At 37.9% G+C, this 9,988-nt stretch overlaps 1 long non-coding RNA gene across 5 annotated transcripts in view; it reads right to left on the bottom strand.

The window, feature by feature from the left end:
• Positions 1-3,823: 3,823 nt before the first annotated feature.
• Positions 3,824-9,988, bottom strand: part of LOC121364271 — a 32,684-nt gene continuing 26,519 nt past the window's right edge. For all 5 annotated transcript variants that reach the window (XR_005956833.1, XR_005956832.1, XR_005956834.1 and 2 more), the window contains one exon: positions 3,824-4,408. This is a non-coding gene — a long non-coding RNA (uncharacterized LOC121364271). The remainder of the gene's footprint in view (positions 4,409-9,988) is intronic.

Genomic DNA, 9,988 nt, shown 5'->3' with positions numbered 1-9,988 from the left:
ATTCCTTCCTCATTTACCATATTTCCATGAGCTTTCATTTTGCTGAAACACATGAAGACCCTTATGGAATATGCCCTGAATTTCACAGAGGGAAAGACACATTCTTTTCAAAGTCAAAACTCAAGTCAGTTTGGACAGATAGTCAATGTGGTGACCTCAAAGTTTTGTCAGACACATTAGACAAACTTGCATCAAACTAATGTGCAGCACCACCAAGAGTTTAAACAGTCTGAAGTTGAATTTAATGAAAATCTGATGGTTTCCAGGAGGGATAAGTGTGGGGCTGGGAGCGCAGATCCAATTCAGATGCTTATATGCATGATATGCATAGAAGTCATTGGGGGCTGAGATGTTTTGACTAGACAGGCATCTGATTAGTCTCATTTGTGTAAATTTAACTTAACTTTGTCCTAAAGTATGGATGCAAATCAAAATAAATAACCACTCCCTTTAGAAAGAAATACTGAAGCAGTAAAACTTTCAAGAGCCTCTTTCAAGCTCTGGATTTTGATTGCTTGAACTTTTATATGACTTAATAGTGACAATCTTTATAAAAAACTGAATTCTTAATACTATGTTATTTCTTCTATTTCAGCATAAGAGATCACATAACTGTTCTTGGGTTTCCAAATATAAGCAAGTGGCTACTTATAGGATTAAATGGATGAAAGGGATATGTATATTCACATCCACTTACAGTCTCTATTTCCAGTGACCCATAACAGTGTGTTAATAACAAACACTTTAAACACTTTTCATTCAATCCTACAAAATTTCTGCAACTATTACTATGCTAAACACAGCACTTAAGTTTTGATGTATTATTGTTGCTTCACAATTAAAATTATTATTTTTATTTTCACTGCTAGCTCCTTAAAAACCTCAACATAAATACTTTTGGCATCTCTCCTGCACACCCACTCTTGCTGATTTGTGGATCACTTTAAAATATTTAAATGTTTTTGAAGTCATCCACCATTTTCTGTCCTCTAATAACTACACTCAGGTGTGCAGAAGTCATATTAGGTAGGGTTTTTTTTCTCTGACCTTGCAATAACATCAATTTCTAACCAAACTAACAGAAGAGGAACTAGAGGAGCAATTTTACTCCTGTGCATGTGACTAGTAACACACAGTTTTATGGATAGAAAAGAGCCACAAAAATCATCTAGGAACGTGAAAAAATAATGAGAACCCTAAAAAGCACAATCTGTTTAGCTTTTTCTTAAAACAAACAACAACAAAAATAATATTGAGAAGTAACTTGATCACAGGGTAAAAGCACCTTACTGGGGAGAAAATAGTGAGTCCTAAAGAGCTCTTTAATCCATCAGGGAAGGCATAACAAGAATCAACTACTAGAAGCTGAAAGCAAACAAATGCAAATGAAATAATGTAGAAAATTTTTAGCAGCAGGCATGATTAGTACTTGTATTTTCCTAGTACCTGGAAGCAAAATCATGGATCAGGGCTCTGTTAGGTGCTGGTAAAAAAACCCAACCCCAACCAAAAGAAGACACCCAAAACACAGAATCCCTGCCAAAAGATTACAAAAAGCAGGTAAGATGAAGTAACATAATAAATCAATGATAATAATATCTGATATGACAGGCAGCAGTTCCAGGCCATGTTTTCATGATACAAAGTGTTGAGTTGAGATACAGACTTAAGGTGATTCTACGTATCAAGCCTGTTTTGTCCCATTTCCACCATTTCTCTACAGCTATGAAATGTTGAAAACTGATCCTTATTAAAAAAAAAAATAGTACTAAATCAGGGTTTTCATTTTTATTTTGCAACAAAATGCCAGTGAATACTTTTGCAAGTATTTTGATTTTTATGAATTTCAGTGAATGGGTTGAACAAATTTTTCCTAACAGTATTCCCACCAGCTCTTTTTACAGGAATTTGCTGCATTACTTGCAAGAAAAGACTGTATATCCCGGAGAAAAGCAAGCAAAAGCAAAGTATAAGATTGTTTTGTTTTCCTCATAGCAAATCACTAGGCTTGGTGACCAAATCTCAACCACTACCCATAGATAAAGCAGACATGAACAAAAACTGAAACTCAGACCATGGTCTGGCAAGGTTTCTCTGAAAAAAAAATTATTATGCTACCAAATTCTAACATAAAAGATAACAAGATGAGCTTGTGTTCTCAGCACAATTGCTCTGGCACTGGAGCCGACACACCATCTTTGGTAGCTTACAAACACAGTAGGCCACTACAATTTGACTGTGAAGAAGATTAAAGGGGTAAGCCAAGAGCAAATTTTCTATTATTAAAGTTTTTGCCATCTATTTGTGAGATCAAGGATCAGAAGGATAGCCCCTGAAATTCATTGTTGAGAGAACTGGGAGCATCTCCTCTTATTTTTCAATGTGAAAACTTAGGAGAAAAGCCCACCTTTGATTTCTGTTTCTTCATTTAAATGATTACCAAACTACAGCAACACCCCCAATGTCTGTTGCACTGAGAAGCTCTGGAGGGGCTAATTTTTGGGTGTGGGAATGCTGAAGGGAAAACAAAAGCTGAAGAGCTGAGGTCAACACTCCACAAATAGTCCCTGAGACTTGGAAGCAAATTGGATATAGCCATGGTGTTAAGCACCCATCCTTCTTCCTTCCCTTGCTCCCTGGCTGATGTTCTGTGTTTCACCGAGCTGGATATTCACGTTCACAGGCTAGACAGGGAATTGGCTACAACCAGTTCTAAAAGCTTTCATTTTCCTCTTGTTTCTTGTTAAAAATACTTTGAGCTATGGCTATAATAAGTGACATTAAAAGAACACTGCTTCATTGCAAAGTTTAAAGACACTTAACAGCCTTACTCTTTGGCCTCGTGCGCTGTGCTGAATTTTTCCACGGGACTGCAGTCACTCCGTGTGTGCAGAACACGGCTCAGGAAGTGAATCAGGGCTGTGCATCAAATTAGATTATTGGTTGGTATATGTGTTTTCTTTAGGAGTTCTGCTGAGAACAAGACAGACAACTACAGGAAGAGAGCGATGGGCATGTGGTTAAGGCAGTTGAATGCCACACAGAACACTCAGTTCTGCCTCTGCCTTCACCAGCAGCCCCTGTGAGCAAGGGCCGAGTCAGACCTCGCACCCTGGCAGATGGCCAACCAACCTCTTCCTCATTTTCTGGGAGTCCAAACAGAAACACCTGGGGCCTTTCACGTAGAAATGAAAAGCAGATGATGGTAAGGGAAGGTTTGGGTCTTGAGGGAAAAATGGAGCTGGAGGCACAAGGTTAAAAGGCAGGAGAATCCATTTAATATCATTGACTTTACTACTGACTAAAAAAGCAGCTCAGTTTTCTCCTTGGTCTAACAGGACAATGGTTCTTTTCTGTTCAGGGAATATGCAAAGATCCATCAAATACTGTGAAGTTCCTTAATATCATAGTAATAAGCCTACAAAAACCAAAAAAGTTTTTCTGTTTGTCTGTATAGAAAGGACGTTTTGGATCTTTTAATCTCTTAATTATCGTACACGGCTACATACTTGCTTTAAAAATATATAAAACATAAATACTAACATGTATAGAGATAGAACACATCTATTTTCCCTCTCACACTCTATTTATGGTCACACTCTACATGTGATTTTTCAAAGTCCTTCCTACAGCTTCTACCAGGGCTATAACTTCACTATTCAGTGAAACTGCAATATGGAATAGGACAGGGAACAGTACTTATTGTCAAAAAAAGGTATACACTGGCTCACAAAAAAATAAAAATATCTTCACTCTCAGTTGTATGTTGTGCAACCACAGCCACAGGAATGGAAAAGCAACAGGAACACTAGTAGAAGGGTCATTTCCTACTCTTTTTATTACATCAGAGTATCATCATATTGAAAGCTTTCAGTAATAATAGGCTACCAAGTTTGCAAATTAAAATATTATACTTTGTGTCCAGCAAGAAATAAACAAATCTACCTACCTCTTTAAAAATAACATGAACAGTTTCACCAGTTACTCTGACTTAAAAATCTGAGTTAAAAGAAATACCACAACGATTGAAAACACAGGCGATTATCGCCTCCATTTTAGGTAGAAAGGCACTAAATGGAAAAAATCTAACACAATAATCAGAGCAATCATGAGGTTTAGGCACACAACAGAAAAGAAATAATTTAACAACGTCTGACAACATCCCAGGCACACAGTGTCTGAACATTACTAAAGTGGATGTGCATGAGACTCAACGACAACACCATTTTAAAGGATAATTTTCATCATTTAAGAAGCAAACAGACAGGAGAACGAAATAGAAATTTATGTTCAGGCCTACAATCAGATCTTCAGAGTGAGAACCTGCAGTCACCAGAGTCCCACGAAGTTCATCAGGTCCCCAGGCTATCGAGGTCCATTTGAACAAATCCAGTTGCAGGACCAGGACCTAAATATGTAAAGAGAAAAAGAATGATATCAGGGAACACAGCACACAGCTCTAATTAGAGACACCAAACTAATCACAGAAAAATAACCTGAGTGCCTAGACTATGACAAGATCTCTATTTTTACCTTAAAATGCTGCAGCTACAGCAAAGGCAACAGTAATTTCTTATGCCAAAAGATTTATAAAGCATTAATTGATCACAGTGCATTCCCCTTCAGGCAAACACAAGTACCTGCAGTGTGTTTGCTCACCTCCTGTGTGCTGCTGCTTTTTTGTTGCTATATGTAATTTGTTTTATTATTTTTAATAAAAGAGAGTGGTCCAAAATCAATAAAGGTGATGTATTTATCTTCATCAGCTCTACATGGAGATTTTCAGCCTCTTAGTAACACCATGGCGAAAACTAAAATGAGATAATCTGCCTGTATTTTAAAACACTGTAAAACTGACAGAAAGTAAATAATATTTCTATAAGAACTATCATTGCTATGACTGTCTGAAGGTTGTGAGAAGTTCTAGCTTGGCAGTGTGTCTCCCCAAGGTTCCAGTAAAACCCCATGGTAGCATGCACCTAGTGTCATACAACTGCTAATGCGAAAAGAGACTAGCAAAAAATGCCTACCTCATAATGAGGTTTGCCAACTGAAATACAGACTTTAACACAACAGGAAAGTGTGACAGAAGCAGTGAAGACACTACAGGAATATCAGATTTATGGTGGCATAAGCACATGGAATCACAGGCTACACTGTGGGGAGCTGTGTCATCCAGACTTCCACACCAGCACTCCTCATCCACCCCAGGAAGGGGTCCATGCTTCCTCCCTGCCTGAGGCTGTCTCTCAGCTTGGGAGGCCACAATGGCCAATTCACCACGCCTGTAAATGTCATCACTGCACCTTGTTCCTTCACTAGCATGACCTCTCTGAGACAGCCAGACCAAAGACAGGATGTATTGTCCAGGAGTATGATACCATTCTTCCTATTACTAGGGCAGAGTTATACCTTCATAGATCAGCATGTAACCAGACATATCAATTTAAATACACCTTCTACCCAAAAATGTTTAAGACAATCAACAATCTCTGATTACTTTTGTATCTCCTACAGGATGGCTTAAGATGCAGCAAGATCCTTTACATAAAAATAAATAGTAAGTTTAAAAACTCAAGATACATGAGGACATGAACATCTTAAATTCACTGAGACATTGATTTGCCTATAGCACTCAGGAGAGATAAGGACTCAAACTGCTATTATTTCTAGATATGAAAAATAGTAGTATATATAAAGTTTTCCTTGCACATGGACATTAAGAAGCCTTTTTTTGCCCAGACGACACACTGACTTAGATATTTATATACACAGATATGCAAGGCAGATGAAATTTCCAAAATCTGTGAAGAAAGGAAATACGTTTGTCTTTTTAGAATTGGTGTTAGCGCAGGACAGATAACAAAATCTTTTCTCCCATTTTAATACTGAATTCCCAGTTATATCCCACATGTATGTCTTGAACTGGCACATGGTAAAGAATCTACAACACTGGACTTCAAGTATAGTGTCAGATTTTGGGTATTTTATCTCCAGAGAGTTACACCTCAAACCTGGGGTCACTCTGTAGGCACACAGGGACTTGGGGGGAAGATGCAGCCGGCAGGGCTCAGCTGTGTGCAGGGAGAGGTCCCAGTCCCAGGACCCAGTATGCCCATGGGGTATGTTTGCTCAATGAATTTATGATTTCACAAATTTTTAGCAAGCAGAGGGAAATTTATTGCCTTATATGGCTATCACTGCTCTTTCTTTGAACAACCTGAAACTATTGATAGGCCATTAATATCAAATTCCTTGCCAGAGTTACATTTCCAAAGAAAGGCAGGTTTTAATTTCTTTTCCTGAAGCTTTATCTTTTTCATCTGGATACCTAACTACTCAACACCTAAGACAACCTTTCTTCTTGCTCTTGCAAACATAACATTAACAGTTTTGATTTCCACACCTGGCAGAAATTTATTGAAAAAGAACAAAAAAGCTGTTCAGATTTTTTCTTCAGGTTATGCCTCCTTGATACTAAAGCTGCCTCTTCTCCGGTTTAAGTCAGAAAAGCCTGGAAACAATTCTAACTCACACCTGTTTGCTACCATGTCCATACAACTACACACCACTGGAAAAGTTAGCCAAGAGCAGATGGATGTCCTCTGTCCTTTCTCACTCTGTGAGTTCCAGTACATGCTGAAGGGGGGAGGAAAAAATGACTGTGGCTGGTACGGGACCTGGCTATAAAATTCTCAAGCAAACTGAAAGCTTCCTCTCCTGGGGGGAATTCTCGTATCATTAGGCAGAATCAGAATAAGGAACAGAATCAATTAATTATTACTGAAATACTATGGAGTATTGTTATTAGAAGACTTGACTTCATAATTTAATTGTAAGGAAATTACTGCATCTGTGTTCACCATTACTACAAACCAAATGAAAAGATCAGTGCCTTTCCAGCAAATGCAAAACATCTTTTCATACTAGGCATCCCACTGTGACATTACAAATCAAACTCAACAATTAATGTCCAGTCCTTTGTGGCAGGTGGGGAAATATTCTAAGCAATATTATGTGGGAAGCAGTTGTAGGAGTGAAGAATGTCAAATACTAAATAATACAATTATACTTGAGGACAGATCTTTACAATTTTTTCTATGAATGATTTAACTGTTGGTGACACACACAAAGCTGCACAGCTACAGCATCATCCTGCCTATTGCTCAGACATGTAACTCTAGCATCACCTTACATCCCAAAGACACTCCAAATCCCAAGATTCAAATTCATAATTTGCAGATACTTTCAATGCAACATTTCCAAGATGGTATTTTTCTTAATCCTCCCAATCAGCTAAAGTATTCAATCAGGTTAATCATCATCATCATCATGTTTTGATTCAGCAAGATTTTGCTCTCTGCTTTTTGATTCAGCAACATTTTTTCTCTTTGCTTTTGACAAACACAGCCTAATATCACACACATTAACTCAGAGAACTGCTGCAAAGACCCTTTTCCTAGTCAGTCACTTGGAGAACACCTCACTATCTCCACAGCTCTCCCTGGCTACTTCTGCAGCATCTACCACTTCACTTTTAAGGTCCATCCTTGCTCATCACCACCACACCTATTACTCCTTAATCTTTGTCAGGAAGACAGCTGTGGTTTGCTCATGTTTGAAACCAGGCCAATTTTCATAAAACATAAAGCTCAAAAGACCATGAGATCATACTGTTTAATTTAATTGTTATGTTGGTTTTGGCTAAAACACTTTAAAAACCCTCCACTTTTTACTGATACAAAAATAAATTTCAGGGTTGCATCTTGTGTCTCTTCCCTTCCATCTCCCGCCTGCCATTCAGTGTCAGGAGTCCAGTTTCCAGCTCCTCTCATACCCATATGGTGTATTTTCAAACAAACTTCTTGTGCCTTTTTTTGTCTTACACCTTACACTTTATGGAAACTCCCTTAAATATCTGAAAACCTACTGCATTACTGTTGTTCAAAGCTTTCTCTGAAATTCAGTTTACTAACGTGCCCCTACAGCCCCTATGAGCAAAATGTGTGATAAGTAGTTATATACACATCACCTGTTTTCAAATGTCAAAAGTAAGCAAGAGTGGGATGCAGATCCTACCCTACAGTAAATAGAGAGAGGCTCCTTGGGAGAGATTTGGTTGAAGGAACTCCTGAAACACTGCAAAATGTCCTGTGCAAGAGTCTCTGCATGGAAATGGCCTAAGGAAATCAGTCTTTTGATTTAGTTACAGGAGCTGGATCCCTAAAGTATGAATGTTCCCTGACTACTAGCATTTCCCTTGTCCTCTGTGTATATTTTCTACTTTCTACTGTATTATATTTACACTGCTAAAATTTAAAATTGCAGATATACTTTCCAGCACATGTCTGTGTGATGCAAAGCATCATAGTAATGAACTATTTCACAATCATACAAAAACAGTCTTACAATGCTATACAGCATTTCATGATACACATCCTGATCATGCAATTATCATAGCATTACACACATATGCCTGGTGGATGATGCACAGCTCTGTACACCAGCTTCAACTCTGGTATTTACTAAATTCCTCAGTCCTATAATAAAGACCTGGAATGTGTTCATGGCTGGCACTAGCTTTTTTCTCCCCATTGTGAATCATGGGCAAATCCTCAAGACAAATCAACTTAGCTGAAGCAGCAGAGAAGGGAAAATAAGAATATTAGGCAGAATTAGGATATCAAGAAGTATTTAGACATATAAAGGGTGATTTGACATTGGAATGGGCTGCATAAACAATAATCAAAAGTCATAGGAGGCACCATGTAAAAGAGAAAATAGAATAGAACAACTGCTACTGGTGGTAATCTAGTTCTTGCTCCAGATAACAGAAAACAAGTTCTTCCAAAGCCCAAAGAGAAAAACGCCTCCTGAAGCAATCAAACAAAAAATGAGGACACAGTCAGTCATAGATAAAAATCTGACCAAAATCTAACCAGGGAAAATATTGAATTAAATTATTTGATTTCACGATAATAAATGTCCTTAATAGCAAAGAATTAACTGCAAAATGCTGAAAAGGATGTATTTGGTCAGGTATTACAGTGCAGTTGTCAATAATTCAGAAACTGGGGCAAGTGTCATGGCAGAAAATCTGCAGTTATTTCAGTTACTCTGAATGAAATTATTAATCTAACCAAAATTAGTAAGTGGACCCCAAAAACACTAAATAAAGTTTAAGTTATGATAGACAGATAAAGACACATATTAAAATAAACCGATTAAAAAAAACCCAGTGTGTTTTATGAGATTTCAAATTAAAGACAGAACTGTAAGGAACTTAGTGTAATAAAACTCAATGTGTTAGGCAAAGGGAGGGTAACAGTTATCTACAAAATCTCCAGATAAATTGATGTTAGTCACTAACATTTAGTCTCGCATAGATTTAATTTACTCACAGTCTTACATTCACTTACTCACAAACACTGACACTTTAAAGGTCTGTTTAAAGGTCTGGCCAAGATAACTTCCATGAAAAACAAAAGGGCCATCAGCTATAAAGTCCTCACCCCATTTCAGGAGTTGTTTTAATTATCAATATTAATTAGACAAGTCATGCAATTATAAAATGGTTTGGTTTGGAGGGGACCTTAAAGATCATCTAGTTCCAGCGCTCCTTGCCATGGGTAAGAAGATCTTTCACTGGACCAGGTGCTCAAACCCATCCAAGCTGGCCTTGAACACCTCCAGGGATGGGGCATGCACAGCTTCTCTTATTTATTCCAGTACCTCACCACAGTGAATAATTACTTCCTAACATCTAATCTAACTCTTTCTCCTTTCAGTTTGAAGCCATTAACCCTTGTCCTATCACTACATGCCAGTGTCAGGTGCAAGGGGGTGGTAGGATTGCATCTGTTTAATGGAAGTCAATCATTAGATCAGTTATCCCATAATGGGAAAACACACCAGTTGCTTTGGCCTCAGGAAGGAACCAGGGCCCACTTCAGCAGTGAAAAATCTCTGCTCAACACACCACTACAAT

This window comes from Pyrgilauda ruficollis, unplaced genomic scaffold (assembly GCF_017590135.1).
Source record: "Pyrgilauda ruficollis isolate IOZ18807 unplaced genomic scaffold, ASM1759013v1 scaffold8, whole genome shotgun sequence".
Classification (NCBI taxonomy): domain Eukaryota; kingdom Metazoa; phylum Chordata; class Aves; order Passeriformes; family Passeridae; genus Pyrgilauda; species Pyrgilauda ruficollis.
This window is presented reverse-complemented; position numbering and strand designations above follow the sequence as displayed.